A 14,338-nucleotide genomic window follows, 5' to 3' on the forward strand; every position below is an offset into this window, starting at 1 on the left:
AATAAAAAATAAAAAGGGCCGGAAATGTGGCTCAGAGGTTAAGAACCCCTGGGTTTCATCCTCAGTACCAAATAGTAAAAAAACAAAAACAACAAGAAAGAATTATGTACATGCATATTCACCATGTACACTGTGATGATTTGGTATATTTATGTTGTGAAATGATCACAATCGATTAACTTTTAATTAACATACCCACCACCTCACATAGTCATGTGGGATGAGAACAGGGAAGAGCTACTCTCAGCAATTTTCAAATACACCATTTAATCCTGTTAACTCTGGTCACCATGCTGGACTTAAGATCTCCAGTTTATAGGTTCACATCACTTTTTTTATTTTTAAAAAATTTTTTTTGGTACTTACTGCTTATCAACCCCGGGGCCTTGCACACACTAGGCAAGCTCCCTGTTGGGGAGCCAATCCCCAGGTTCATCCCACATGGTCTTGACCAGCATCTCTTCATTTCCCCTCTCCCTGCCTGCCAACAACCACAGTTCTCTCTGCTTTTGTGAGTTTGACTTGCTGCGCATCCTCAGATTTGGATATCCCCAGGGGTTCCCAGTCCCCCGTGGATACAGAAGGACAACCATACAGCTGATCTCCTTTGTAAACACAGGTGCAAAGATGCCAAACAAAATACAGAACTGGGCGGAGTGTGGTAGGACACGCCTATAATCTCAGTGACTCAGGAGGCCCAGGCAGGAGGATCAAAGGTTCAAGGCCAGCCTCAGCAATTTAGGGAGGCCCTTGAGGCAAGACCTTGCCTCAAAATAGAAAATAAAGGGGGCTGGGGATGTGGCTCAGTGTAGAGCACCTCTGGGTTCTGTGCCTGGTATCAACAAAACAAAGCAAAACAACAAAAAACCCAGAAAAACAACCAACACAACAAAACACACACACAAGAAAACCACCAAACCAAAAACCAAAACACAGAACCACAGATAACAAGAGTAGTCAGGACCACAGGGGTTTAACTCAGGAATGCAAGTTGGTTAAACATTCACAAGTGAGTGGATATCACTAACCTCATTAACAGAATCAAAAGGAAAACGTTATTAGCATCATTATATTTTGTCAATAACAAATTTGCATAATTTGCACAATCATTACAAAGTATAATTATTATACTTTAATGAAATAAATTGGTAAATACATTGGTAATATTAAAAATAAAATGTCACTACCGTATCTTAAAAATAAGAGGAATTGACTTCTGTGCTAGGAGCCACCTGGATAAAGAGGAGTGGGCAGACTTTTAAAAACCCTGTCGATCTGGCAGCTGGATGACTTGCGGGCAGGAGGGCACAGAGGTAGAGCACCCCCTGGACAGGAGCAATGGGGCTGCGGGAGTCATGGAAGATGGCTGTGTCCTGCCTGCTATCTGGGTCCCCAGGTAAGGACTTGGGGATGCAGCCAACTGGGGTCCAGTTAAGAATCAGAAAGCCCTTGCTACAGTCCTGGTGCACAGCAGGGAAAGTGTCCTGTGCTTCTCCATCCTCCCTCTCCCTGCCTCCCTCTCTGCTTCCCTCTCTCAGTCTTAGCAGGTGTTTTGTGTCCCCCTTTCTCCTGTCTGACTCTTCCATGTCCTCTCTCCTGGGTCCTGGGAATCACCCCTAGGCCAAGGCCAACATTCTCCAGGCCTGGTTCAAGCCTCCAAGTTTTCTAAGAGGTTGGCCTCTACCTGTCCCCATGCCAAGCTCAGGCACAGAGACCTGCAGAGCGGTGGGATGGGGGTGGGGGCGTTTTAACAAGCCCCCAGGTGGTCCTGAAGCCCACTGGACTTTGAACACCTGGCCTAGCTGTGTCCAGAGGGCGAGGAGGCTATTCCCTTGAGCTCTGTCTGCAGGGTGGAGCCCAGGCAGGGCCACCAGTGACTTTGTCCTGGGGACAGACTCCTGAGCAAATGTCACTCTGAGGAGCCTGAAGGCCCCAGGACAGACCTTGAGGTAATCCCCTCCTATAGGCAGGAAACCCCCGCCCTGCTGGGCAGCTGCTAATGTAAAGAACCTGGGGACCCAGCAGCCCTCGCACTAGGGAATGGAGGTCGGGCAGTTGCTGCACACCAGAGAGAAGCAGCTGCCCACGGCATGTCGGAGAGAGCAATTGCACAAAACCCCTTGTCCGACAGCACTGTTTCTACACAAATCACACAACTAGAGAGGGCCCCTCGGCATCCCACTGAGAGCAAATAATGCAGAGCAAAGTCACTTTTAAAGAGTTTTTTATTCTTATGGTTCTAGGAATTGGGCCCAGGGACACTCTACCACTGAGCTACATAGCCAGCACTTTTTGTTTTTCCTTTTGAAACCCAATATTGTTAAGTTGCTGAGGCTGGCCTCCGACTTGGGATCCTTCTGCCTCAGCCTCCTGAGTAGCTGGGATTGAAGGCGTTCCCCATCAGAGCTTCCTGTCTTCTAAGGCTGAGTGCAGGCATACCTCAGAGACCAGAACACCCAAATAAAGGGAGCACCACAATAAAGCAACTCGAGCAGTTTTTGGTCTCCCAGTGCTTATAAAAGTCATTCACACTGTCACAGTCTGCTAAGCGTGCACTAGTATCACATCTCAAGTGCACACACCTTCCTTTAAAAGTTCTTTATTCCTACTGGCTATGGTGGCACACACCTGTGGTCCCAGCGGCTTGGGAGGCCGAGGCAGGAGGGTCACAAGTTAGAGATCAGCCTTAGCAACTTAGTGAGACCCTGTCTCAAGATTTAAAAAAAAGTTGGGGAGGTGCTGGGGACGTGGTTCAGTGGGTAAGCGCCCCTGGTTTTAATTCACGGTACGAATAAAGTGAAAAAATTAAAAATTAAAAATCTGTAAACAGTTGTCTGGGGACTGAACATAGAAAATCTCGTCCTCCCCTGACCCAAGAGTCCTCAAGGGTCCCAGGCACAAACCAAGCATTCAGTCCAGTGTTCAGACGCAGATCTAGGCAGGTCGGAGAGGCCGAACCCAAGGAACCAAATCCAGGGGTTTGTGTACAGAGCAGAGGCCAGTGTGGTCCCTCACCAGGAGAATCAGCTCCTGTGACCTCAGCCCAGGGCTCAGGAGACCTCCGTCACGCCAATGTCTGCCAAGGCTTCCCCTTGTCCAGGGCAACTTTGAGAAAGACCACAAGCGCCAGGGTGTTTTGGGGGGACCAGGGGAGGCTGCTGGCTCATCCAGGCAGGAGGGAGGTGGGGTGGTGTGCGAATTCCCTGGCATTAGAGAGGAGGGGCTCCCGGCCCTGGATGATCCCTGGGAGCTGCCCGTTGTCTGCAGGTGGTGCCTGTCTTTCTTTCCATTTAACTCAGGTGTGTTTTACCACTGAGCTGTACCACCAGCCCCTTCTTAAAATTTTGCCTATTTTGAGACAGGGTCTCAGTAAGTGGCTGAGGGCCTTGTTAATTTGCTGAGGCTGGCCTCCACTTGCAGTCCTCCCGACTTGGCCTCCCAAGTCGCTGGGGTCATAGGCTTGCACCACCATGCCCAGCTGGAGGTGCATTTCTTGAGCTGGGGAGCCCACGTGGAAAGCCATCTGCCCCTAGGCTGGAGTCCTGTGAGGGAGGGTCCTGGGACACATGAGCCACGGAGCTTTCCCAGTTCCCAGCAAGCAGTAGCTGCTTAGTACTGAAAGGATAATACAACCTTGGTACGCAGGGTGGGGAAGGCAGGGTGGGGGGAGGAGAGGGAGGGCGTGGCTGGGTGGGCACAGTTGGGGGTGGTATTTAAGCCCCAGGCCCTGTGGGTAGAATCTCCTGTGTGGGATGCAACAGGATCCAGGATGCAAGAACCTAGTGATGGGCTGCGTGAGTTGGGGCTGGGGCTGGGGCTGGGGCTGTGGGGCCCTATGTGGGCATCCAGAGAAGGAAAGTAGTGCTGAGTTTGTCTGGATGGCTTTCACCCTGTGAAGTTGGGAGGACGTGGTGAAGTTTGGAAGTGAGACAGGGGTGTTGTGTGGTGCTGAGGGCAGGGCAGGGCACAGTGGCCTCCTGCAAGTAGCAGGGCCTCTTCAGCCCTGGGCTGGAGTGGGGGGTGTGGGGAGGCTGGGAGGGCAGAGGCGGCCCCAGGTTCCGGCTGGGTGCCCTCAGGTGAGGGGCCTTCCGCCTGCCCTCTGGGCTGAGGGGCCTGAGATGATACAGGAGCTGTTTTCAGACCCATTTTGAAGCTGGGGTCGCTGAGGCCTGGAAAGGTGGGGGGTTGGGCTGGGAGATGGAGAGCCAGGTCTGATGGTGGCTGCTGGCCCAGGTGTCTCCTTCCTGTCCTCCATGCTGCCTCCCACCTTGCAGAGCCCCAGTGGCCCGGGGAGGAGTGGTGTCCATGGGGATGAGTGGGACTGTCTGTGGGGCTTCTCTGACCTGTTTCCCTTCTCAATCCCCCCACTTCCCTCAGGCTCCCGATCTCCCCCAGACTCCTCGCATCCGCCAAGAGACTCCGGCATATCAGGGCCCCGAGACCGCCAAGAAACCGCAGGTCCCCGGGTACCTTCAGCACCCTCATTTCCCTCACGTCCCTCAACACCCCCAGGCCTCCCAGGCCCCTCAGTGCCTGCGACCCCAGGTCCTCTAAGGAGGCAGCGCCAGGAGCGCACTGTCTATAATAAGGAACAGCAGCGCCAACTGGAGAACCAGTTCCAAAAGAACAAGTACCCGACCTACGATGATCGCAAGGCCCTAGCTGAAAGGCTCAGACTGAAGGAGCACCAAGTTCAGGTCTGCACCCTCTCGCCTTCCTTCCCTCCACCACGAGAACCCCTCCCGGCCCTGGACGCTCTCCAGACCCTGTCCTGGCCCGCAGGTGCGGCTCCTGCTTGCAGGAGTTACAGGCGTCTCCAGGTGTACGCGGCTCAGGCCTCGGGGCTCCACCCTAATGCGCTAGGTGTTCTGGCGCTTACCCAGGGCGCCCCAGGCTGGCGCAAACCCGCCAAAGCAGTGGACCCAGACTGTTGCCCACAGGGACCCCTTCCAGCAGACCCACCCTGTCCCGCGGGGTTCCTGGGCGCCAGGTCCTTTCCCTCCCCTGCCCTCTGGTCCTCCAGAGCCCTCAGGGACCTGTCTGATTGGATCTGGGGGTGGACAGAAAGGCGTGGCCCGGCCTTTTCCACCCTGCAGCTTCAACCTGGGGCAGAGGCAGGTGCAGGAGGCCCCGCCCTTTGACATCTCCCTATCCCTGGTCCTTCCAGGTCTGGTTCAAGAACCGCAGGGCCAAAGCATCGCGAGAGCAACTTCAGCAAACAGTACAGCCTTTTCCTGGGCTGCACGGCTGCAGGGCCCTGGCTGCGCCCAGCTGCCACGAGCCTCCTGGTCAGGGGCCTGCCACCACCTGCTGCTACCCCGTGTTCCCCGCGACCCCGGGTTTCCGCGGCCTTGCTCTGCCCAGTTCTTCGTGTGTCTTCTCAGCAGTAAATCCCGCCTTCTCCAGCCGCGGCCGGGCCTCGGCGGGTCCGGAGTGGGACGCCCAGGAGGACGTCCCAGGGGCCACTGCGGCAGCCTGGCCTCGGGCCCCCCACGCCCCGGACCTCAAGCCCTGCACCGCGTCGTTCCGTTACTACCCCAAGCTCCTCTCACCCCTGGATCCCTTCGAGGAACCCTCGGCCCCCGCCACACCTGCGCACCCTGTTGGAGATGGCATTGTGGACAAGGACACACCAGGCCCAGGACGTTGCTGAATATGCACGGGGTCTGTGGCTGTCAGTTCTGCAGGTCCCGCGGGTCCCTGTGCTGGCCGCCACAGTTTCCGCCGCCGGACAGGCAGAGGGGGGCACCTGCCGTTTCCACTGAGGGTTCCCTGCTACGAAGGCCCCCATCTGATCATTTGAGGCTGTGGCTTTCGGTGCTGGCTGGCACCTGGGAGCGCTTCGCTGTGCCCCTCACCCTGGGGTGTGGCGTCCTGGCGACACTTGGGGTCCTGAGTCTTTGTAAGCATCACTGGCTGTGGGGTGTGCCCTGGCTGCTGGTCCAGTTCTCACTTGCCTGATGTTTGAGAGGTTGGACTTTCCCTATGGACGTTAGGAATTCTCATTTAGTGCTTTTAAAAAATAGATTTTGTACAGATTTTTATTTAATATAACATTCTTTTGGCAATTTATATACTGTTACGTTTTTTGGCAATTAATATACACAAGTTACATCTTGTATTGAATAAAATTTTGGGGGTACAGTTTGTCTATTTTACTACTTCACCCTGCATACCATTAAAAGTATTCATTGGCCGACTGAACAGGCAGTTAAACACAACGCAGAAAACACTACCAATGACTTTCCCAATGTGCTTTTAAAAACTAGTTTTAAACTGGGCATGGTGTGCAAGCTGGTAATTCCAGAGATTCAGGAGTCTGAGGCAGGAGGATCACAAGTTCAAAGCCAGCCTCAGCAACTGAAGCACTAGGAGCTTAGGAAGACACTGTCTTAAGTAAAAGGGCTGGGGATGCAGCCTCAGTGGTTAACTGCACCTTGGGTTCAATTCCAGGACCAAAAAACAAAACCAAGCCAAAACTAGATTTAAATTAACCTTTTTTTTTTTTTTTTTTTTTTTTTTTGGTACTGGAGATTGAACCTGGAGCACTTAGCCACTGAGCCACATCCCCATCCCTTTTTAAATATTTTATTTAGAGAGGGTCTCACTGAATTGCTTAAGGCTTCCCTACGTTGCTGAGGCTGGCTTTGTACTCAGTCTCCCGAGCCACTGGGATTACAGGTGTGCTCTACCATGCTGGCACCTTCCTATAAAGTTCTAAAATGAGTTTTCAAGTCTCTATTGAGATTTTTCTTGGAATTACATTTAATCCTGAAATATTTGGGGGAGGAATTGACCTCTTTGTAATACTGAGTGTGACAGTTTGACATATTTGACTTCACGGAGATGTTACAGACCAGGCTACATGGGCAATGACTAAACAGACTCCATTTTACCCCGAGACTCCACGTTATGTAGGAAATACTTCTCCCATGGGAACACCCCACCTCTATACCCATCAACAGTTGCTTAGCATGGCTAGTTTGGCAATACAAAATGATGAAATGGCAATTCTTGTATAATGAAAAATTGTTCTCTTTTTGATTCCTAGTTTCGTAAAGTGTTCCATGTTATCAGTGATGTCAACAATGATTGTTCAGATGTTACTAACCACTCTTTATAAGTAAGGTTGTTTTGACCCACTTCCCCCTTTGCTGATGATTTCAGATCTCATGATGTTAGTTTGTAATTTTAAATCATAGCAACAGACACTTATGATTGATGTACTGATGTATGGTATGAAAACCCCTGCAACCCTATGGTCAGGGCTGTTCTCCCAATAGTCATTTTTGGGGCATTGTGTGAGACAGTCAATCGGCCGGCTTACTAAAGACTCAAATTTGAACTTCTCATTGGTGATCTGTCTGTTCTTAAGTTGCGCCCCATAACATTTGGAGGCCCCAGCGAGATCCTTGTTGCCTGGTGGGTAACCACCACTCACCACTGACTTGGGAACTCCTGTGAGAGGGAGCAGTCACAGCACTGCTCCTAGCGAAGGCCTCTGAGGGACGTTCCTCAGCCCCAGGCTGCCCGGTCTGCGCAGCCCTGCCCCAGTACTTAAATTCTGCGAGAGTCACCTGTTTCTGTCTCCCCCTGCAGGGGACCAATAAGTCTGTTTCTGGCGGATCAGTATCTGGGGACTCTGAGGAAGGCTGGAGGCAGCATTACTTCCCGAGTGCAGGACTGTGTCAAGAAGTTGCCCAGGCCCTCAGGTCAGGAATCAGGAGTGGCCACTTGTCATTGTCTTTGGCATCTTACCTGTTCTGTGTTTGTTCATCTTTTCTATTTTTTGTTGCCCTTGAGTGTGGACATGGTCAGTCTCCCTCATGTTCATCATGTACCCCTTCAATCATATTGACCGATTTCCAGGAATTCCTGACAAGGGCTGCTGACTTCAGGACCTGGTATGACATCTTTTCTTTCTCTAAATTCTGTGAGAGAGAACGGCCAACTTTTAAGGTCAAATGGCCCCCTCAGGGGACCACCAAGTTGTCTTTGGGTAGCCTGGACATCCTGACCAAATATCATATAGTCAAATTTGGGAAGAAAAAAATTATTAAAAAGGTTTTTAACCATGTTCATTAAAGCTTATATTAAAATGTAAACAGCTGCCAACAGGAACTCCAAACTATTGGAGTTGGTTCACCAAAATGCCAGGCTAAAGTTTTGGTGGCCGCTGTCCAATTGACCAGAAAAATCGGTTTAGAACAAGACCCCAACCTGAGGTGCTCTCCCAGGAGACCAGTGGAAGCAGCTCCCTTGCTGTCTCTTCTGAAATCTCCTTCAGGGAGGGATGGGGCACAGCCTTTGTCTATGTTCTCTTAACCCTTTTCATCTCTGATGAGCAGGACCGCATTAGGATGGAGGCCAGAAAGACTTTTAAAATTCTAGTTTTTATGTTCATCATTTTGATCTGGTGAGCCCAGGTTAATTTTCTTGATCAGATCTATTTTATCCAACTATAAAGTCTTTCTAATGCTCTGCTTCATTCAGAGGGTAATGTATAGGGTTAACTCTCAATTTGATGGGTTTTTAAAAATAAGCTACAGAGAGGTTTCAAGATGGCGGACTAGAGGGTGGCTGCATTTCAGGTTGCTCCAGGACTCAGGATTCAAAAGAGGAGATATTGAGAGACTTGGGACCAACTCAAAGCAGCCGGGTGAGTCTCTCCCGTTGGGGAGGCATCCCGGATGGGGCGGTCGTCCCGGAACGCAGGGAACTTTGTGAAGTAGAGCTTCCTGGCGAGACACCCCTCCCCCCGCTGGAGCAGTGAACTCGGACAACTGGGAGCATCGTAGAGGAGGCCGCACAGCACAGCCCTGGGACTCGGAGCAACCACTGGGGCTCCGTGGCCCAGAGGAGGGGCTGCGAGGAGAGCTGTTTGGACTCAAAGCGACCATTCCTGAACACCGGGGCCTGCCCGGAGGAGGAGGAGGAGGCGGAGGAGGAGGAGGAGGAGGAGGAGCGCGGTGGGTCGCTTGGACTCGCAGTCACTGCGTTGGAGCTCCAGGTGGCTGCTCAGAGGAGGAGGCGAGTGGTGAGTTGTTTGGACTCAAAGCGACCGCTCCTGAACACCGGGGGGCTGCCTGGAGGAGGAGCGCAGTGGGTCGCTTGATCTCGAGGGGCCGCACCAGAGCTCCGGACGGCTGCCCGGAGGAGGCGTGCAGTGGATCGCGTGGACTCAGAGCAACTCAGAGTGACCGCTCCTGAACACCAGAGGGGCAACCTAGAGGAGGAGGAGGAAGGGGGCGGGTCACTTGGACTCGGAGTGATTGCCCAGGGCTACGGGCGGTTGGTGGGAGGAGGAGGCACACAGTGAGCTGCTTGGACTCCTGGTGACCGCACCGGAACACTGGGTGGCTGTCTGGAGGAAGAGGCGTGCGGCGGGTCTCTGGGACTCGGAGTGACTGTACGGGCTCCAGGTGGCTGCTCAGAGGAGGGGCCTCATAGCCAGGTGATTAGGTGCAGAGCAGGGTCCCAGGATCTAGGAGGCTTCTTGGTGGAAGAGCCACACAGAGACAGGCTTAGGGCGGAGCGAAGGTTCCAGGACTGCGGGCAGATTCTACGAGGAGGGGCAGCCTAAGGAGACTCGTCTGTGAAGGGTGAGGCTCCCAGGCCCAGGAGGTAGGTCCAGGCCCCTGGGAACGTTGCAGAGGAAGGCAGCCCAGCCCAGGCGGTAGCTGTAGATTGAGGGGAAGCTCTAGGAGGGGAACTGACTAGCAAGACCTCCCCACCAGGTGAGTCTTCCCTGCCGGGTGAGGTTTTCCCCCAAGGACGGTAAAATCAGAGACACAGGCCCAAACAGGCCTTGCCTCAGCCTGCAGCCTAGTTCCCCTTTGGATGACCATTGGTCAACAAGTGGAGGTATCTCTGCCCACTAGCAGGGAATATACCCCACCTGAAGGCCACCACTCCTAGAGAGGCAGCTTCCTTGTGGAGCACCGCGCTATCAACTTCCTCCAAGACTTCAGCCTACTGAAGGCTAAGAGGGGATATATTAGAAATCTTCAGGGACATTATAAGTCAATAGAGGAAATCTGCAATATCTCAGCAGTCCACTGATACCTGAACAATATGAGAAAAGGGAAGAAAATGCCCCAAACAAATCTAGATGTTACATCAATAAAACCCAATGACAGCATGGCAGAAGAAATGACAGAAAAGGAGTTCAGAATGTACATAATTAAAATGATCAGAGAAGCAAACGATGAGATGAAAGAGCAAATGCAGGCACTGAATGATGAGATGAAAGAGCAAATGCGGGCATTGAATGATCGCACCAATCGACAGTTAAAAGAGCAAATACAGGAAGCAAAAGATCATTTCAATAAAGAGTTAGAGATATTAAAAAAAAAACAAACAGAAATCCTTGAAATGAAGGAAACAATAAACCAAATTAAGAACTTCATAGAAAGCATATCCAATAGGATATAACACCTGGAAGACAGAACCTCAGACATTGAAGACAAAATATTTAACCTTGAAAACAAAGTTGAACAAACAGAGAAGATGGTAAGAAATCATGAACAGAATCTCCAAGAACTATGGGATATCATGAAAAGGCCAAATTTAAGAATTATTGGGATTGAGGAAGGCTTAGAGAAACAAGCCAAAGGAATGAACAACCTACTCAATGAAATAATATCAGAAAATTTCCCAAATCTGAAGAATGAAATGGAAAATCAAGTTCAAGAGGCTTATAGGACTCCAAATACACAAAATTACAACAGACCTACACCAAGGCACATTATAATGAAAATACCTAACCTACAAAATAAAGACAGAATTTTAAAGGCTGTGAGAGAAAAGAACCAAATTACATTCAGGGGGAAACCAATATGGATATCAGCAGATTTTTCAATCCAGACCCTTAACAGCTAGAAGGGCCTGGAACAACATTTTTCAAGCCCTGAAAGAAATGGATGCCAACCAAGAATCTTATACCCAGCAAAACTTACCTTCAAATTTGACAATGAAATAAAATCCTTCCATGATAAACAAAAGCTAAAAGAATTTACAAAAAGAAAGCCAGCATTACAGAACATTCTCAACAAAATATTCCATGAGGAAGAGATGAAAGACAAAGAAGCAAATCAGCAAAGGGAGGAATTATCCTAAAGGAATTGTCAAATAAAGGAGGAACCAAGTCGTGTCAAATAAATAAATAAATAAATAAATAAATAAATAAATAAATAAAATTAAAAAAATGAACCAAATGTTTGAGAAACCAAATCATATCTCAATAATAACCCTGAATGTTAATGGCCTGAATTCATCGATCAAAAGACATAGACTGGCGGATTGGATTAAAAAGAAAGATCCAACAATATGTTGCCTGCAAGAGACTCACCTCATAGAAAAAGATACTCATAGACTAAAGGTGAAAGGATGGGGTAAAACATACCATGCACATGGACTCAGCAAAAAAGCTGGAGTATCCATCCTCATTTCAGATAATGTGGACTTCAAGCCAAAGTTAGGCAGAAGGGATAAAGAAGGACATTTCATACTGCTTAAGGGAAGCATAAATCAGCAAGATATAACAATCATAAACATCTATGCCCCAAACAGTGGCTCATCCATGTATGTCAAACAAATCCTTCTCAATTTCAGAAACCAAATAGACCATAACACAATAATATTAGGTGATTTTAAGCCTCTCTCACCACTGGACAGGTCTTCCAAACAAAAATTGAACAAAGAAACCATAGATCTCAATAACACAATCAATAATTTAGACTTAACGGACATTTATAGAATATACCATCCAACCAAGACCGAATACACTTTCTTCTCAGCAGCACATGGATCCTTCTCTAAAATAGACCATGTATTATGCCACAAAGCTAATGTTAGCAAATACAAGAAGATAGAGACACTGCCTTGTATTCTATCAGATCATAATGGATTGAAGTTAGAAATAAATGAAAGAGTAAAAATCAGAAACTATTCCAACACCTGGAGATTAAACAATATGCTCTTATATGATGAATGGATAACAGAAGATATTAGGAAGGAAATTAAAAAATTCTTAGAGGTAAATGAGAACAAAGAAACGTCATATCAAAATCTCTGGGACACTATGAAAGCAGTACTTAGAGGGAAATTTATTTCATGGAGCGCATTTAATAAAAGAAGTAAAACTCAACAAATAAACGACCTAACACAACAGCTCAAAGCCCTAGAAAAAGAACAGACCAGCACCAAAAGTAGTAGAAGACAGGAAATAGTTAAACTCAGAGCTGAAATCAATGAAATTGAAACAAAAGGGGTGGGAGGGGTGGGGGGAAGGGAAAAAATAACAGAATGAATCAAACAACATTACTCTATGTAAATTTATGATTACACAAATGGTATGCCTTTGTGCCATGTACAGAGAAACAACATGTATCCCATTTGTTTACAATAAAAAAAAAAAAAAAAAGAAATTGAAACAAAAGAAACTAGACAAAAAATTGACAAAATAAATGGTTGGTTCTTTGAAAAAATAAACAAAATTGATAAACCTTTAGCCACACTAACAAAGAGAAGACGAGAGAAAACCCAAATCACTAAAATTTGGAATGAACAAGGAAATATCGCAACAGACAGGATTGAAGTACAAAACATAATTAGAAGCTATTTTGAAAATCTATACTCCAACAAAATAGAAAATTTTGAAGACATCAACAGGTTTCTAGAGACATATGAATTGCCTAAACTGAACGAGGAGGACATCCGCAATTTAAATAGACCAATTTCAAGTAATGAAATAGAAGAGGTCATCAAAAGCCTACCAACAAAGATAAGTCCGGGACCAGATGGGTTCTCAGCCGAGTTCTAAAAAACCTTTAAAGAAGAGCTCATTCCAATACTCCTCAAAGTATTCCATAAAATAGAAGAGGAGGGAACCCTTCCAAACTCATTCTATGAAGCCAATATCACCCTGATACTTAAACCAGACAGAGACACATCGAGGAAAGAAAATTTCAGACTAATATCCTTAATGAACATCGACGCAAAAATTCTCAACAAAATTTTAGCAAATCGCATACAAAAACATATTAAAAAGATAGTGCACCACGATCAAGTGGGTTTCATCCCAGGGATGCAAGGTTGGTTCAACATCAGGAAATCAATAAATGTAATTCACCATATCAATAGACTTAAAGTCAAGAATCACATGATTATTTCAATAGATGCAGAAAAAGCATTTGATAAAATACAGCACCCCTTCATGCTCAAAACACTAGAAAAAATAGGGATAGTGGGAACATTCCTTAACATTGTAAAGGCCATTTATGCTAAGCCCATGGCTTATCATTCTAAATGGTGAAAAACTGAAAGCATTCCCCCTAAAAACTGGAACAAGGCAGGGATGCCCTCTTTCACCACTTCTATTCAACATCGTTCTTGAGACTCTAGCCAGAGCAATTAGACAGACCAAAGAAATTAAAGGAATATGAATAGGAAAAGAAGAACTCAAACTATCCCTATTTGCTGATGACATGATTATATACTTAGAGGAACCAGGAAATTCCACCAGAAAACTTTTAGAACTCATAGGTGAATTCAGTAAAGTAGTGGGATATAAGATCAATGCACATAAATGTATTGCATTTTTATACATAAGTGATGAATCTTTGGAAAGAATAATCAGGAAAACTACCCCATTCACAATAGCCTGGAAAAAAATAAAATACTTGGGGAATCAATCTCACAAAAGAGGTGAAAGACCTCTACAATGAGAACTACAGGACACTAAAGAAATAAATTAAAGAAAACCTTAGAAGATGGAAAGATCTCCCATGTTCCTGGATAGGAAGAACTAATATTGTCAAAATGGCCATACTACCAAAAGTGCTATACAGATTCAATGCAATTCCAATTAAAATCCCAATGACGTACCTTACAGAAATAGAGCAAGCAATTATGAAATTCATCTGGAAGAATAAGAAACCCAGAATAGGTAAAGCAATCCTTAGCAGGAAGCTTAGGATCAGACTTCCTCAACAGGACTCCCATAGCACAAGAAATAAAAGCAAGAATCAATAACTGGGATAGATTCAAACTAAAAAGCTTTCTCTCAGCAAAGGAAACTATCAGCAATGCGAAGAAAGAGCCTACAGAGTGGGAGAATATCTTTGCCACTCATACTTCAGATAGAGCACTAATCTCCAGAATCTATAAAGAACTCAAAAAACTCTACACCAAGAATGCAAATAATCCAGTCGACAAATGGGCTAAGGAAATGAATAGACACTTCACAGAAGAAGATCTACAAGCAATCAACAAACATATGGAAAAATGTTCAACATCTCTAGTAATAAGAGAAATGCAAATCAAAACCACCCTAAGA

This window comes from Sciurus vulgaris, assembly GCF_902686455.1.
Source record: "Sciurus vulgaris genome assembly, chromosome: 17".
NCBI classification, from domain to species: Eukaryota; Metazoa; Chordata; class Mammalia; order Rodentia; family Sciuridae; genus Sciurus; species Sciurus vulgaris.